Below are 17,335 nucleotides of genomic sequence, written 5' to 3'. Positions count from 1 at the left end.
CTTTATCTTGTCTATGTAGTGATTGCTGCCCACATTGTTAAGAGTTCCTCGGGAGAGAGAAAATGTTCTTTCTCCAACCTTTGCAGAAGCACCAGCCTAGTGGTATATTGGACATTGCAAACACACTAAAAGTTAGTTGTCTTGTTTCTCTTTTATATTTCCAATAATCCGATTGATATTCAGTTATTTGCATCACCATTTTGTGCTTCAGCATATGGTGGTTGTTGTTTGTTTATGAAACTATTAACTAGTTTTAGTGTTGGATTGTTCAAAATAAACAACCTAAGTCAAAGATAATACAAGCAATTCTCACGTGTACTTAACTGTACCATAACATTGGCCAGTTATAAGATTTAAAATGTTGTGCCATTCTTTGTTCAGTATACGTTTTATACTGATATTATTTTGACAGTTGCATTGCATGGTGAAGCATTGTCACCTTTTGGTTCAAATGAGGCTGCAGTCCTAGCTGATTTCTGGGATGAAGAATTTGATGGAACTGAATATTAACAAATGACAAGCAATTTAAGCTAAAAATATAGTTTTTTTTAATACTAGAGTTCACATTGTTTGCCATTTTCTTGATTGACCAGTACTTTCTTATAGCTTGTAAGTTGATGAAATTCTTGTGGATGGTTTCAGTTAAATTTCTATTCAAAATTAGGACTAAACACAAATGCAAGAAGTGAAAGAGCTGACATACATAATTCTAATTTCAGCTTACTCGACTTGATGCTTGGAGTTATATGTTGGGTCTAGAACACGCGAGTTGCTTGGCCACCATTGCATTTCTCTATGGTGGTATGCTTTCAATCATTTCTACTATCTATATGAATGTGTAGTTAAAGAGAGAGAGAGAGAGAGTAGTTCGGTACAAGTTTAAACTCATTTAATTTAGTAATCAAGATAGTCATTTTCATTTGCCTCGATATTGAAAGGATAGACTGGTGTTTGAGACGTCACGTCAACCGCCGTGGTTGTAGGATGTGAATTTTCTGATGCTCGGTTGTTGCTAGAAATTCGAAATTCATTGGAGAAGGACCTAATGGTCCACCCTTTATTAAAACTGCACTCCCTATCTAATTCCACATAAACTAAAGGCCGTCAGCCATGTAGTTTGTTCTCTCACATCTTATTAAGCATGTAAGTTCCAGGTTTTGATCGAACAAAATGTATCTTTGGTAGTTTGAATGCATGTTCTAAAGGAAGATGCACTTTAAATTTGATATCTATGCATATTAATCTAATTTCATTGAAATGTGCTGAAAGATACAAAGCAACCAACCTTCACCTCTCAAAGAGGCTGCATGCCTTTGAGCATAGTTGCCCACTATATTTGTTTTATCTATGCGACCAAAGAGGGTGTACAACAGGAGTAGAAAAAAGGCTTCTGATGTGCGGCCTCATTGGCAGGCGGGCTTTCGCGACTTGAAGAAAGAAGTCCAAGCAATTCTGCCAACCAAAATCTCCTGCCATTCGTGGAACTGAGGAAAGCACGCAGCAAAAGGTCGATGGAAAAAAACAAAAAAGGCGAAAAAAAGTCACATAAAACGAAGAAGGCACTAGGAGTTTGCTTAGGTATATACGGAGTACTTTTATTTGTAATCAGTTGCTTGATCACCTAATTAATTTAGTTTCTCCAAGAACCAAACCCTTTAAATATAGGCCACACTGACTGCTCTAACTTGATCCCCCGACACTCCTTTCTTACAAGGCCTCCATTTGATACCTTCACTTCACTCGCTGCAGATGCTGCACGCTTGAGTAGGTAACCCTTCCTCTCTCTCTCGCTTGTCATGCTTTGCGTTCATTACAAAGCAGTTCTCTCTTCCTCTATTCTTCTTTTTTCAACGAAGACTGAAGGTTCTATCTCTCTAAGGAGGTCGTTCTTCAGCCGTAAACTGCTGTGGCGTCACAATTTTATTCTGTGATTTTGTTGAGCACCCGACGTGAGACAACAGAGAAACCTGTCCTGGGTCGGCCAGACTCCTAAAGTTCGCCAAATTATGCGGAGCTTTTCAGGCGATTTCAAAAACCAAGGCAGCTGAAGCGGAAATCTGTCTTTTGTTGGGTTCCGTATATACCTAAGCTAGTTTGGGCGATTCGTCCCTTTTTTACTTCATGTTTTAGCGTGCGAATGTTTTCTTCTTTGATTGTTTTCAAAGAATTTTATGCCCATCAGATGTTTGTTAATCTCAACACCTCATTTTGCTGTGGATATCCGTAAAGTACTCCGACTACTCCAACCAGACGTTCTACACATATGGGTCCCCTGGTGCTTGTTGTCCTCCTGACCGTTTGCTGCGTCACCATCATCTTCATGGTTGTGTGCTTCCTCTGCAACACATCATACGGTACTTTACGAATATCCAAAGCAAAATGAGGTGTTGAGATTAATAAACATCTGATGGGCATAAAATTATTTGAAAACAATCAAAGAAGAAAACATTCGCTCGCTAAAACATGAAGTAAAAAAGGGATGAATCGCCCAAACTAGCTTAGGTATATACGGAACCCAACAAAAGACTGATTTCCGCTTCAGCTGCCTTGGTTCTTGAAATCGCTTGAAAAGCTCCCCATAATTTGGCGAACTTTGGGAGGAGTCTGGCCGAACCAGGACAGGTTTCTCTGTTGTCTCACGTCGGGTGCTCAACAAAATCACAGAATAAAATTGTGACGCCACAGCAATTTACTTCTGAAGAACGACCTCCTTAGAGGGATAGAACCATCAGTCTTCGTTGAAAAAAGAAGAATAGAGGAAGAGAGAATTGCTTTGTAATGAAGGCAAAGCATGACAAGAGAGAGAGAGAGGGAGAGGGAGAGGAAGGGTTACCTACTCAAGCGTGCAGCATCTGCAGCGAGTGAAGTGAAGGTATCAAATGGAGGCCTTGTAAGAAAGGAGTGTCGGGGGATCAAGTTAGAGCCGTCGGAGTGGCCTATATTTAAAGGGTTTGGTTCTTGGATAAACTAAACTAATAAGGTGATCAAGCAGCTGATTAGACAAAAAGGTACTCCGTATATACCTAAGCTACTTTGGGCGATTCGTCTCTTTTTTACTTCATGTTTTAGCGTGCGAATGTTTTCTTCTTTGATTGTTTTCAAAGAATTTTATGCCCATCAGATGTTTGTTAATCTCAACACCTCATTTTACTTTGGATATCCGTAAAGTACTCCAACTACTCCAACCAGACGTTGTACACATATGGGTCCCCTCGTACTTGTTGTCCTCCTGACCCTTTGCTGCGCCACCATCATCTTCATGGTTGTGTGCTTCATCTGCAACGCACCATAAGGTAAAGTACCCTCTTTCTCTCTTTTTCTGGAACCCACGACCTGCAACATGCTTGACCTCATTCATGGAATTCTTTTTATTGGTTCTGACTTTTGTTGTTGCTTAAAGATGATAATGAAGATCGAGGAGCTGATGGTCATGGAGGAGCTAGCGGTGATGGTGTGATGGTGATAGAGATGCCAACTACTCGGTTTGAGGAGGAAGAAGCCAACGGATTGAGCGCACACTGATTGTACCTGGATTTGTGTGGGGTTTAAAACCTTTTAGGGAGTGCTGATAGCCTTTCAAGGCCAACCAATAGTTAATTATAACATGCTTATTTTTCTGTTTTCCTGTTAGAGTTCAAAGCCAAATGTTACTTATGTTTAAATTGAATGATGATTTTGAGTAATATATATTAAATTGAGAAAGTTCAGTCGTTGTTCGAGTGCCCCCAACATCTCATGAACTAATTAGTAGCTGATCAAGTTAGAGTCGTCAGTGCAGCCTATATTTAAAAGGTTTGGTGCTTGGAGAAATTAAATTTAATAAGGAGCGCGATGCAAATGAAGACAAAGAGAAGTTCACCCTTAAGAGAAAAATTGTTTTCCTCAGTTCCACATCAAGGTGGAGCATCATTTTATTTGTCAATTTCCTAACGCCTCCGACTAAATCATTGGGGAAATTAGAAAAATTGGGAAAAGAGAAGAACGGTCAAGAAAGAATGTCCAGGGAATAGAACACAGGTAGGTAGGAAGATCAGACAATGGGTTGCTTACATTTAGATTAATATGCATAGATATCAAATGTAAAGTGCATCTTCCTTTAGAACATGCATTCAAACTACCGAAACAGGCATTTTGTTCGATCAAAACCTGGAACTTACATGCCTAATCAGATGTGAGAGAACAATCTACATGGCTGACGGCCTTTAGTTTATGTGGAATTAGATAGGGAGTACAATTTTAATAAAGGGTGGACCATTAGTTCTTTTTCCAAGAATTTCGAATTTCTAGGTACACCGAGCATCACAAATTCACCTTCAACAACCCCGGCGATTGACCTCTCAAACACCAGTCTATCCTTTCAATAAAAAATGACTATCTTGAGCGCTAAATCAAATGAGTTTACCGAACTACTCTCCGACCGTCTCACTCTCTCTCGCTCTCCGTCCCCCCTCTCTCTTTAACTACACATTCATATAGATAGTAGAAAAAGAAGAAAGCTTACCACCATAGAGAAATGCAATGGTGGCCAAGTTGCTGAGTGCAAAGCAGTGTTTCAATTATTATAAAAAGGGAGTATTTTAGTCATTTTGACAAATAAGCATACCCTTCCTTCCATTTTTGCCGTATAAGTGGGCTTCTCTTTATTAAATCAGATGCGCATTTTCGGCTAAGACAAACAACTCGCATGTTCTAGACCCAACATATCACTTTGAGCATGAAGTCGAGTATGCTGAAATTAGAATTATGTATTTTAGCTCTTTCACTTCATGCATTTTTGTTTAGTCCTAATTTCAAATAGAAATTTCACTGAAACCATACACAAGAAAGCTTCTATATATTTCATAAACTTACCAGCCATATGAAAGTATTGGTCAATCCAAAACCAACTTTTGGACGTCATCCCAAACACACCTTAAACCATATTTTGCCTCCAAAGCGCCGTCTTAAGGTGTCTTTCAATCATGCCCACGAGAATTTTTAGCAGCATTTGGACTTCTGTCTAATTTAATGGGCCTCAAGTGCAAGCTTTAGATACTCACTCTCTAATGTTTGTAGAAAGGAGAAGCAAGTTTCAGGACAACTAATGTTTAGAGATATTCAAGTTGCAGCCAAATTCTAATGCAGATTTGTCTGTTTTCCAACTCCAACCACATGCAACGAGAGTAGGTTCAATTACCTAGTTATGCTTTTTGCTGAGTCACAATTAGCGCGTGGAGGGACCTTTCTTTCACCATCTTATGTTCGAATTTCCAAATGGGCACCATTTAGTTTGGTTGACCTTGAGCAAAATGATCTATTTTTAAGTCGGTATGATGACAATATAAAATGCATGACTTGAGCCATTCAAAACTCTGATATATATATATAAGATATTATGACAACACTTTGCCCGCCACTGCCCTTTATTATTAGACATATTAGAAAATTGGTACAATTTAAATATGAAATACTGTCATTTAATAAAGAGTGAAATTTTCCGAAAATCCAGGAGAAAAAGAGAAGATAGAGAGTGCGTGTGTCTGCGAGTGCGAGCTCAGAGTTTCAAATCTTTGTTTTCTGTGGTAAACATGAAGGTTTTGCACTTGTATATATTTTCAAGAAGCATATATCATGGATATTAAAGAATAAAGAACTATATACTCAAAATAATCTATAAGAAGTGAAATTTATACGTAAAATTACCTACACATAATAAATTGGAGTAACCAATAATGGATATATATATATATATGAAACCCAGAGTAAAGTGATCTCAGGTGGCTTCTCTTAATTCATCGCCAAATATATGACAATGAAGACACTATGTAAAGCTATGACAATCAAGAAGCCATGTCAAACTAAACAACATACATACCTCTGTCTCATATAATTTGCATGTAGTTCTTCAAATTCTTCTTCCCAGAAATCAGCTAGGCCTGCAGCCTCATTTGAACCAAAAGGTGACTATGCTTCATCACGCAATGCAACTGTCAAAATAATGTCAGTATAAAACGGATACTGAACAAAGAATGGCACAACATTTTAAATCTTATAACTGGCCAATGTTATGGTACAGTTAAGTAAACGTGAGAATTGCTTGTATTATCTTTGACTTAGGTTGTTTATTTTGAACAATCCAACAATAAAACTAGTTAATAGTTTCACAAACAAACAACATCCACCATATGCTGAAGCAGTAAATGGTGATGCAAATAACTGAATATCTGTTGGATTATTGGAAATATAAAAGAGAAACAAGACAACAAACATTTAGTGTGTTTGCAATGTCCAATATACCACTAGGCTGGTGCTTCTGCAAAGGTTGGAGAAAGAACATTTATATTGCTTTACAGACAAGATAAAGTTCAGCAAAAATGGCAGGAGGAAGGGCCACATTATATTGCTTTACAGAAAAAACAATTGACAACCAGTTAGCAATTGAAGCAAAAGAACTGACGCACTAGGGTCAGACTATATGTGGAATTGATCATTTTGCCAATGCAAATCAAAATTAGTTTTTATAGAATTGAATTACAAGCAGAATTGCTTGGACTTCTCTTGCTGACCTTAAAAACCATCAGAGAAAGATAAAATCCCCACCAAGAAAAAAGAAAAAACCACTACAGGGATTCAAGGCGCATGACTGGCGTCATTTCATCACATCACTGGACTGTTGTCACTCTCCATTGACGAATCACGTTGTCGCCGGTGCAAAAAATACCCTCACGTGAGAAAATTAAGGATACCCTCCCATAAGGACAAAGGTGAAAATGTGAAAATTTTACCTTTCTAAGAAGATCGAGGCTCCCAACGGTGACTTGTAATGTAAAGCAAACTAAATCCGACGGTCCTTGGGATCGTACTCACTTAGAAGGACAAACAAAGTGCCCCATTAAGGTATATGTGTCTACATATATGGACCTCAGGTCTAAGTATTGAACCAGCTTTGATACAAATGTAATGTCCAGACCAAACCAAACCCATGGTAGCTTAAGTTTTAGCTTCAAAAATACTGGGAACAGGATAACCAATCACTAAAACCACCCCTTTATAAATCTCTTGAGATTATTCCCTAAAAATTGATGCTTTACCCAGAGAACTGAAGACTAGAATATGACTGTAGACCCATTGTTCATTGTGAGATGTGAAGTGAGAGGAATGCATATAAAAATGTTTCTTTAGAATAGATTCATCATGCATTCTGTATGTATGAAGTGGAAAAAGAGGTCGCGCCCCACCTTCAGCAGCGAGAGCGATAGTATTGTGAAAAAGCCAATGTTCCTCCAATCGAACAAGCTCTTAACATACATCACTTCAATTTTTTAAAGTGCGAAATGCCAAAGATGTTATAGATTCAAGCTTGTAGATTACTCTAAAAAAGTGAGCGACTTGCATCCTAAGATACGGTGAACAAAATGCAGCAAAATTCGTCCTTTATGACGATTGAAGGCACTGCAAACACGGGACGACAATAGAAGGCTGTGGCAGAGCCAAAAGTTTGTGAGTAAGGGTCACCTTTCAAAAAATCTACGGTTAAAGCCTCATGTAAATAAGCAAATAACTACTGGACATTTAACTAAATTGTGTGGTTGAGTATGGGCAATTGTCCACACAAGCGAAACCGTGAGAAACTAGCCAAACTGCCGCTGAGTTCTGGAGCCATGACCGGCGAAAAGAACGCAAGCGCGTGGCAGCTGACGCCAAAACTCCGATGGAACAGTGCCATTAACGTGGTGGTTTTGCATCAAAGCAAGAGAAGAGTTAACGAGCGAGAGATTTTAAAAAATATCGTTTCACTTATGACCACATATGGCAGGGACATACAATTTCCAATAAAAAAAAAAAAAAAGCAAAACAAGGGGCGGAGTTAAGGGGAGCTCTCATGGGCCTTCGCCCCCTTTAAAAAATATATTTAAAAACTTACGTGTAAATGTACTTGTATTTTATAAAATTTTTGAATAATGATATTTTAATCAGGCATCAAGCCGGGCTCGGCCAACCCAACCCGTTTACAAAACGTCATTAACATTTTTCTTGTGTTATTAGAAAAAAAAAATCCCATAAACTTCTCATTCAACTATTCCAACAAGCATTGCTTTGTCATTCAAAGTATGACACGGCATGTCATCTTCAAAATTCATAAAACGATACAAGTTGTAATTTCGGTAAAATGATTTTACATAAAAATAAAGAATTTCCATTGCCCCTCTTATTTCCTTTATTTAAAACATATAGTATTCTCTCACACTCTGTAGATATATTTGAAGTTGAATGGGTTTAAATTAGTTACATTTTACTGGATCGCCAGTCAGGTTGACATCGTTTCCAGATATACCAATTATATATTTTCCTTGGCAAATGCAGAGGTATGTGTATTGTGTAAATGTTTATAACTTCATAAATCTAAAGAGAACTTTTATGATGCCAATGCAATAGAAACTTTTATAACGTATTGTGCGAACACGAACACGTGCTTGTCACTAAAAAGAGTCTTCCTAGCTTACGCCATTTTCTATTAAAGAAGCAAACAACAAGGCAAGTACCAAACAAGCACTTGCGTGGGAATATAACACAAAAGTGACAACAGCAACTCAGTCGCTCTCAAATTATTGAGTTATATACTTTGCCCCCACATACTGAAGATGACATAGCTACTTAATTTTATGTTCCTCCATCGCCATACATATCAAGCCTCTTTTTGAGGCCTTTTTGAGAAAAGAAATGTTAGACTAACAAAAAAGTTTTCATAATATCTACATACATATTATATGCAGCTTTCCAAAATTTTAGGAGTCTAGTTTTTGTTGGGAACAATAGTAACTAGACCGGATCCACCAAAAACAGTACTAGAGAACGATCCAGATCTAAAAGGAAAAGAGAAACACAATAAGACAATAGATGAATCTTATGCAAAATTTTGTATCCTGTTTTCAAATGTGCTTCCACAAGTTTTGCACCTGATTCTGGCCAAAAAACAAGACGCTGAGGCTCTGCCACTCCCCATGCCCGAAGCTCCAGGCTGCTTTGGCATGCTCTGTTATATATTGCTTTTTTATTCTTATATGCAACTCTTATTTTGATCTAACTAGCTGAAGATCATATGCATGACTTTCTTTTATGCCATTAAGACTTGCCATTTGATATGCTAAGGAGCAAGTGTGTCGGCTTTATGTAGAAGAAGCTCATTATTTGTGAAAAGGGATGCATACAGTAAGTAATAGAATAACCAAGTCTGAAAAAATAGAACCTGACATCCATCAGATGAAGCCGACGGTAGATGGGGCGATTACAAAATGAAACAGAAGAAGAGGGACGAAGAAGAAGAGGAAACAAGGGAAGAGGGTTGAAGAAGAAGACCCAACAGGGAAAGAGGAAATAAGGAGAAAAAGAAAATCAGTCGGTTAGATCCCTCCGGCAGAAGACATAATTGAAACGGTGGAGGGAAACGGACGGCTGGAAAAAAAAAACAAAAAACAAAAAAGAAAACAAAACAAAAAATATGATCTAAACCCTTAAAGCTGAACTCAAAACTGAACTAAGTCGAACAAAATGGCCAAGGGGCCCTTTCTCACCAAGGAGCATAGCACGGTTAGGGTCTTTCCCAACTCTAGTGCAAACTTTCGGCCTTGGAATTTGGCTTGTTGGCTCTTTGCATGTCTTCTCTATTTATTTATAGCTATTTAGAAGAGAGAACTTCTTCTCCATGGTAGGTGCAAAACTAAATTTTCAAAGGAAAGTCATGCTACATACTGGCTTTTTAAGCAAATTCTTTTCTGGGAAACATAATTTAATGACCATGAATCCTACTTCTGAATCTAAAATCTAAGTTAGATCCAAGTGTGACTTTTATATTTGAAGTTCTGTTGGATAATAAACATAAAAATGGATTTCCGAATACAAATTTGCATGGAACAGCCCAAGAACTTTGTCCATTAGGATTCCAATGTGATTTAGAACCCAATGTGACTCTCAACCCGATTCCTACAATGTGCATTTGACTTTTTGGGACAAATGCTATAATATATTTATCCATTATTGATTACTCTAATTTATTATGTGCTGGTGGTAAATTAAGTGTAAAATTTCATTTCTTATAGGTTATTTTGAGTAAATAGTTCTTTCCTCATTAATATCCTTGATATGTACTTCCTGAAACGATACACAAGTATCAAAATTCCGTCTTTACCATATTAGCCAAATTAAATGGTGTTTCTTTGGGAATTCAAGCACAAGATGGTGGAAGAAATGTCCGTCCACGTAATAATTGTGACTAAGTAAAAGCATGACTAGGTAATCAGACCTACTCGCTCCATGTGTTTGGAGTTAGAAAAGTATCAAATCTACGTTAGGGTATAGCTGCAACTAGGATGAATGATAAATGGGAATTTGATCCTTTTTTGTGTGGGAAATTTCAACTTCCAAGACTGATAGCTTAAACATTAAAAAATGAAAGATCTAAACCCTTTATCTTTTCAGTGAAGAAGTAGCATACCGCCTTGCATAGTTGTCCTGAAACTCGCTTCTCATTTACATAAACATTAAAGTGAGTACGTATTTAAAGCTTGAACTTGAACCATGTTTAATCAGACGTAGCTCCAAATGTTGCTAAAAATTCTCAAGGGCATGATTAAATGACACCTTAAGATGGTACTTTAAAGACAAAATGTTGTTTAAGGTGTGTTGTGGGTGACCGTCAAAAGTTGGTTTTGTCAAAAAACTCAATTTTGATCAAATGATATTTCCAAATGGAACTGAATATTAACAAATGACAAGTAATTAAGCTAAAAATATAGTACGTTTTTATTTTTTTATATTATATTTCACATTATTTTCTATTTTCTGGATTGACCAATACTTTTCTTGTAGCTTGTAAGTTTATGATATATATAGAAGCTTTATTGTATATGGTTTTCAGTTCAATTTACATTTGGAATTATGACTGAACACAAATGCAAGAAGTGAAAGGGCTTAAACATGTAATTTCAATTTCAACATACTCGACTTGATGTTCAGAGTTATATATTGAAGCTAGCTATGACATGCGATATGTTTGTCTTTGCCCCAAATGCCATTCTAATTGATAAAAGATATCCACTTATAAGGGCAAAAATAGACTGGTGGGGATGTTTATTTATCAAAATGACTAAAATACCCCTTTCTATAATAATTGAATTACTCCTTTTGTTCAATAACTTGGCAACCATTGCATTTCTCTGTGATGGTAGACTTTCTTGTGTTTTTACTATCCATATGATTGTTGTGTACTTGAGAGAGAAAGACTGAGAGAGAGAGTCAGTCCGCTAGAAGTTTAAACTCAATTTGATTTGGTACTCAAGATAGTCATTTTCATTTGCCTCAATAGTGATAGTATTATGTGAAGGAGAAGGTAACTAGTTGAAAATCTGATCATCTTTTAGTATTTAAACTAAATTGATCAATGCTACGCTTTTTGCATGAGAGTTACTTCAATAGAAGTACTTTTCGAAACATTAAAAACTTGTATATTTGTTCCAAAGAAGAGGGCTTTGAAATTCAAAGGGATAAGGCTTTGAAATTCAAAGGGATAAGGAAGTTTTTCCTTTTATATGTTGCTTTTGTGGTTTCCATGATAGGTTTGAAATCTGCACTTTGGCCAAGGGGCACCGACCCATTCCAGGGAGGGCAATGAAATGAAGGAACAACTGGTACCATAGACCCAAGCCCATCCGGTCCCTTAGGGAAAAATGAAAAATGATACACTAATTTTCAATTAAGTCAATGGCAGTTCCATATCATTCTACAGCGAGACAATAAGAATCAACGCTAGGTTGAGATGTAAAATATGTTCCCAAGCCCGAACCAGAACACTGAGCAGACTTGCCCAGAAAGATGTATTGGGCTAGTGGTTGATAAGTGGCCAGTCATTGATTTAAATCTTAATAATACCTCCCTTTACTAATGCCGTTGCATATCAAGACCATAGGAGCAGTATTTGAATATTGGATTCGGCGAAATTTTATGCCCAGTGCCAGCCAAAAAAGTCGCTCAATCAGGCGGTTTCCTCCCAACAAAACTCCAAGAAAAAAAGTAAAGAAAGCAAGAAAAAGAATATTACTGAACAAACTTCTTTATTACAAGTTAATTTATAACCACGAGCAGACATTGTCTTTTAGCTCTGTTAGTTTCCAAACATACACATGCTGGAACACCTGAATTGTGTATGCATTCCATGAAACTATGATTCCAGCAGTCAACCGAAATTTTCTTATTCTATGTGGGTGGTACAAAATACGAAAGTTACCAATTAATGTGATATTCTTATTATCTTGGATGCAGGAAGAGAGAGCCAAGTTTGCTAGATATACTAAAGAGCTCTGCCCTTTTCCGACTGTGCCTTGCTCTGATGCCAATATCAGCATGGTATTCTAAGCCAATAGCAATGCTGCCTTAGAGTTCTCATGAGAATTTTTAACAGTTTCAAATGTTTTAATGATGAACGTGGCCCTCAAAGGGACATGGTAACTGCAGGGAAAAAGAGCTCCTGAACTAGTTCAAGGATTTTTAAAACAACTCTACGTTGTTCATTGGGCTTGGGAACTTCTCCTTTATGTTGAGGTCACATTCAAGTCTCTAATGATTAGTTTGATTGTTCAGATCATTTTTCCTTTTTGTTGGCGGTGGATCTTTTTCTATTTCCTTTTCATTGTTGGATTTAACTTTATGTAACCTTGGCAGGACTAGCTATTGTATGGACTTTGAAGCCAGCATCCATGTCTCTCAGCATATGAACGCACTGATATATTTACTTTAAATACTAAAAATGTCGGATTTTCAGCTAGTGGCAACATGTTACTTTCACTATCAAAGCAAATAAAAAGTACTCTATCTTGAGTACAAGATCAAATGAGTTTACACTTCTACGAATGTCTCTCTCTTCAACAACACATTCATACTTATACAAGAAACAGTACATGAAAGAGTGTCACCATAGAGAAATACGGTTGTTGCCAACTTGGTGAATAGAAGAGGGTTTTTTAATTATTTTGTAAAGTAATCATCCCCATCATTTCATTTTTTCCCACATTAATCGGTCTCTTTTTAAGGCATTTAAGTCATTTTGAGCTAGGACAAACAATTTATGGGTTCTGGTCCCAAAGCATAAATTCTCAGCCTCGATGCGTGTGTGCTGTAAGTGAAATCATGTGTTCTAACCCTTCCACTTCTTGCATTTAGATTATTTCTCATCTCAAACAGAAATTTACCGTAAACCAAACACAGGAAAGATTTAGAATATGCCATAACTTACAAGCTACTAGAGAGAAATGGTCAATCCAGAAAATGACAGATAATGTGAACACAACAATAGAAAAATAAAAAATATATTTTTGGCTTAATTACTTCTAATTTATAATTATTCTCTCCATTTTGGAAATATAATTTTTATTGAAATTGAGTTTTTGACAAAACCAAGTTTACAATCATTCAATCACGACATTGTTAAGAATTTTTAGCGGCATGCATTGGTACTCATGTATGATTAAACGGGGTTCAAAAGCAAGCTTTCACATTCACTCTAATGTTTATAGAAATGGGAAGCGGATTTTAGGACAACTCCGTAAGGTGGTATGGCGCTTCTTTGCAAACTAGGAATGGTTCTTGATATTCCATTTTACTATGTATAAACAGTTTCTCTTAAAAGTTGAAACTGCCCACAAAAAATTAGATCAATTTTCATGCATCACATTTATCCAAGTCACAGCCAAATCCTGACATAGATTTGATAGGCTTCCAACTACGAATGCATGAAGCAAGTTTGTCTAATTACCCAGTCACGCTTCTCATGGATAGACATAGCTTCCACCATCTTGTGCTCGAAATCCCCGAAAGGCCTCACTCAGTTTGGTTAATATTGAACAAAATAATGCAATTTTAAGTTGACACGCTATCAACATAAAAAGCATGTCTTGGGTCACAGAAAACTCTTTTTAGAAAAGAAAAAGAACTCTAATTAATCTTTTATGCCACCACTTAATCTGCCCCGATGCTGCCCCTTATTTTTATTATTAAACTAGTATCAGGAAATAGGTAACTTTAAGTTGATCCAGAGTCGTTTAAATAAGCAACACAACTCCCCGAAAATTTAAGAGAGAAAGGGAGGACATAAATAAAGAGAAAAGAGAGTGAGTGAGTGTCCACTATGAAAGATCCGACTTTGACTGACAAGAAGAAGGTAAACCGTCAGTAAAAGTTAAATTTCACTGACGAGACAGACAATATGATAGTATAGCAGATTTTTACCGATGACTAGAAGAGATCGTTAGAAAAGCTTCTCATTTACTGACAGTGAGGTTCGTGTTTACTGATAGTGAGGAGGGACATGTCGATAAATTAAGACTAGACGTGTGCTAACGGATGAGATAGAATGTCTCTGGCATCCCGTCAGACCGTCATTATTGTCGATTATTACTGGAACATTCCATCGAACGTTTGTCTAATTATTAATACTAACATTCCTCCAAATTACCCATCGTTGTTTGTATGATCATTACTGATCTGCGCAGCGCATGTAAGAAATGGTGAGCCTTCCCTGTATGCACAGGCATAGATACTTTAACATATGTTAAGGACGTCAGTGGGGATTCAGATTTTTAGCTGACGGCTATTCTCGGCCGTCACTATTGATCTGATTACTATGGATGGTGTTTAGATGCCATCGACATAGCTACCTTTACTCATTTGCTGCCATGATGTCGGTAATGATGAAATTTGACCATCGGTTATTCTTCTCGCATCAAAGGTTGCCCTTACTTTCCCAAACCAGACCCCCTTTCCCATTTCCTCTTCGCTCTCTGCCCCCAAATCTCCGTCCACTTCCTGCTTCTCCATCTACTGCCAGTCTTCCACCCCAAAATCTTCGTCGGTTTCCCCCTTCTCCATCCCGGTAGTCTTTGAGGCGCACTTTGGCTGTGTCATCGAATCCCATTGCTCACCTACTTCTTGGTCGAGGGTTTTTTCATCTCCATTTGATTCAGTCTCTCTCTCTCTCTTTGTTTGACTAATGGGTGAGCTGATGTTAGGCAACATGAGAGCCTCATCGTCCATAGATTCAAGATGGATGAGACGTCTACTATCTACGTGCAGGATCTCATCGACTCAGCATTTCGTAGAGGAAGGTCTTCCTTTGTTTTATATTGTGTGTGATCACAGCGCACCCATGAAATTTGAAAAACTTGGGTGCCTTGATCACATTATGTTTCCTCCATTTTAGTGTGATATTCTTCATTTTTCCCCTAGGAGATGATCCAAGCTTTAGATTTCTCTTTAAGTAAATAAATTGCTCAAGTAGCTAACGAAGCTTATGAAATGAAGTTAAAAAATCAGACGGAGGATTCTACAAACCTATCTGGGTTGCGGCCCTTCTACAGGACATGTGGATGAGTCATTTGATGCGCCCTCCCCCTCACTTGATTTGTTATGTTCTACAAACTGGGACCCTCTGCTATCTCTGAAGTATCCCTGCTTATATTTTCCATCGCTTTTCGAGGATTAACCTCATTTAATTTGTCCTCAAATTTCGTGAAAATCAGTCTTAAGATCACACACATAGTTCACCACATCTCAATGAGGACATTCTATTATCTCCAATACTAATCTATAACCGTGTAGCAGGTCGAATTTATAACATTTTTTGGCGATGTTAATTTTGCCCAGAAGACAAAACATGTAGTCATCAAAAACACAAGTAGGTTGATATGCCTATCACCTGTCATATAACTTCAGGATCCAAAAAAGGGTTTAGCAGGAACAAAAAGGTGATAATAGGATGTAAAAAGCTCATATCATGCTCAAAGCTGTGGCTTTTGTTTGATGATATGCACATTGTCCATAGCTACGTGTTCCCCCATCATTCTGGTCCTCAATATGAGATTTAGACTGATATCTGATCTCAAGCAGGCAGAGAAGAATGTATGTGAATTCCAAGAAGCCACAGGAAATATGACAGTTTCCCTTAACTTATCTAAAATTCAAGTTTACGGCTTGACTTTTCTTGAAATATTTCTAACTGAATTGCCTAACTTCTCTTTGAGATTAACCACCATTAGAGGCTGAATGAATATATAAGCACTAATTTGAAGAAGAATTCTTAAGCAACTTAGAGAATACGTGCTTTCTGAATTGTGATTTTTAAGATCGTACCAATTATCAGCTCTCTCTCTCTCTCTCTCTCTCTCTCTCTCTCTCTCTCTCTCTCTCTCTCTTTGCGTGTGTGTCTCTATGTGTGTGTGTGCATAAATATGATATTTTTTCCATGCATCAATATAGCTATCAGTTGGTTATCAAGTACATATTTCAACGTACATACATATTAGCTAGAATATAGCAAAAATGAAGCACATCCAAAGAAAAAAAGAACATAAAAATAGAATACTGACATCTATATCTAAATATAGAACTTGAAAAATCAAAACTTCAACTGGTCAATGGTTTGGTAGTTCACCTACTTCAATGTTTTTGAGTGAGCTAGAAATAGTACTTGAATGCCCATATATGCATGCAACTGTTTATCTTGGTTAATTGACTTTCCTACATATCATAATATTCTTGAATGTCTATTATATGCATTAATCTATGGTTATCTTAGTATTAGATCTTTTGTTGACAGCTAGCTTATCTCGATGTATCTGTGTGTGATTATTTAGATTGAAGCTATGACGATATGGATGATTGAGGTTAGTTCATGGAAAGAAGATATATTGTACAATATTTCAATGGTGTGGACTATTTATTTAATTTTGTGAGTGCTAATAAAGTTATTATCAATGGAAGAATGAGAAGTCCATGTGTGAAATGCAATAATTTTAGATCTCAAAATGTGTTTGATGCATTATATCATATTGTTTGCCGTTGATTCAGTTAGTTTTATATTTGGTGGCATTATCATGGGAAATTAGTTTTGCCACCTTTGCTGGAAGTTAACCACCCATCGACAGACTTTGAAGACATGCACAAAATGCTAGATGATGTCACATGCATAAAGATGAACCAGCTTTAGCTAGGCCTATCAACCATGTTATCAAACAAGGAGAACATTTTGACATGTATGAAAGACTGAATAGAGACATAGAAGATTAACTTTATCTAGGCTGCAGTAGTAGACATACAAAAAATAATTTTTTTTAAACCACTTGTTTTGTATCAAGATTTTATGCGGGTGGAGCAACAAGTCCTTCAGTATGTTACTTAATATATTGTATGAAGTTTTCTCTACTGAAACCAGTTACCAAAGACTTTGTACAAGGCCGAGAAGAGCATCACATGATTGAGAGTTTACAATGAAACAATAGATATGTGCCTCATTAATTTCATGTTATATCAG

At 37.0% G+C, this 17,335-nt stretch overlaps 1 long non-coding RNA gene across 1 annotated transcript; it reads left to right on the top strand.

Annotated features, from left to right (window-relative positions):
* Positions 1-2,904: 2,904 nt before the first annotated feature.
* Positions 2,905-3,696, top strand: LOC116255081 (uncharacterized). Its single transcript, XR_004172815.2, has 3 exons — positions 2,905-3,008; positions 3,169-3,293; positions 3,401-3,696. It is a non-coding gene; the product is annotated as an uncharacterized LOC116255081 (long non-coding RNA).
* Positions 3,697-17,335: the final 13,639 nt, after the last annotated feature.

Source organism: Nymphaea colorata, chromosome 5 (genome assembly GCF_008831285.2).
Source record: "Nymphaea colorata isolate Beijing-Zhang1983 chromosome 5, ASM883128v2, whole genome shotgun sequence".
Lineage (NCBI taxonomy): Eukaryota > Viridiplantae > Streptophyta > Magnoliopsida > Nymphaeales > Nymphaeaceae > Nymphaea > Nymphaea colorata.
The sequence above is the reverse complement of the archived record's forward strand: the minus strand, read 5'-3'. Positions and strand labels throughout refer to the sequence as shown.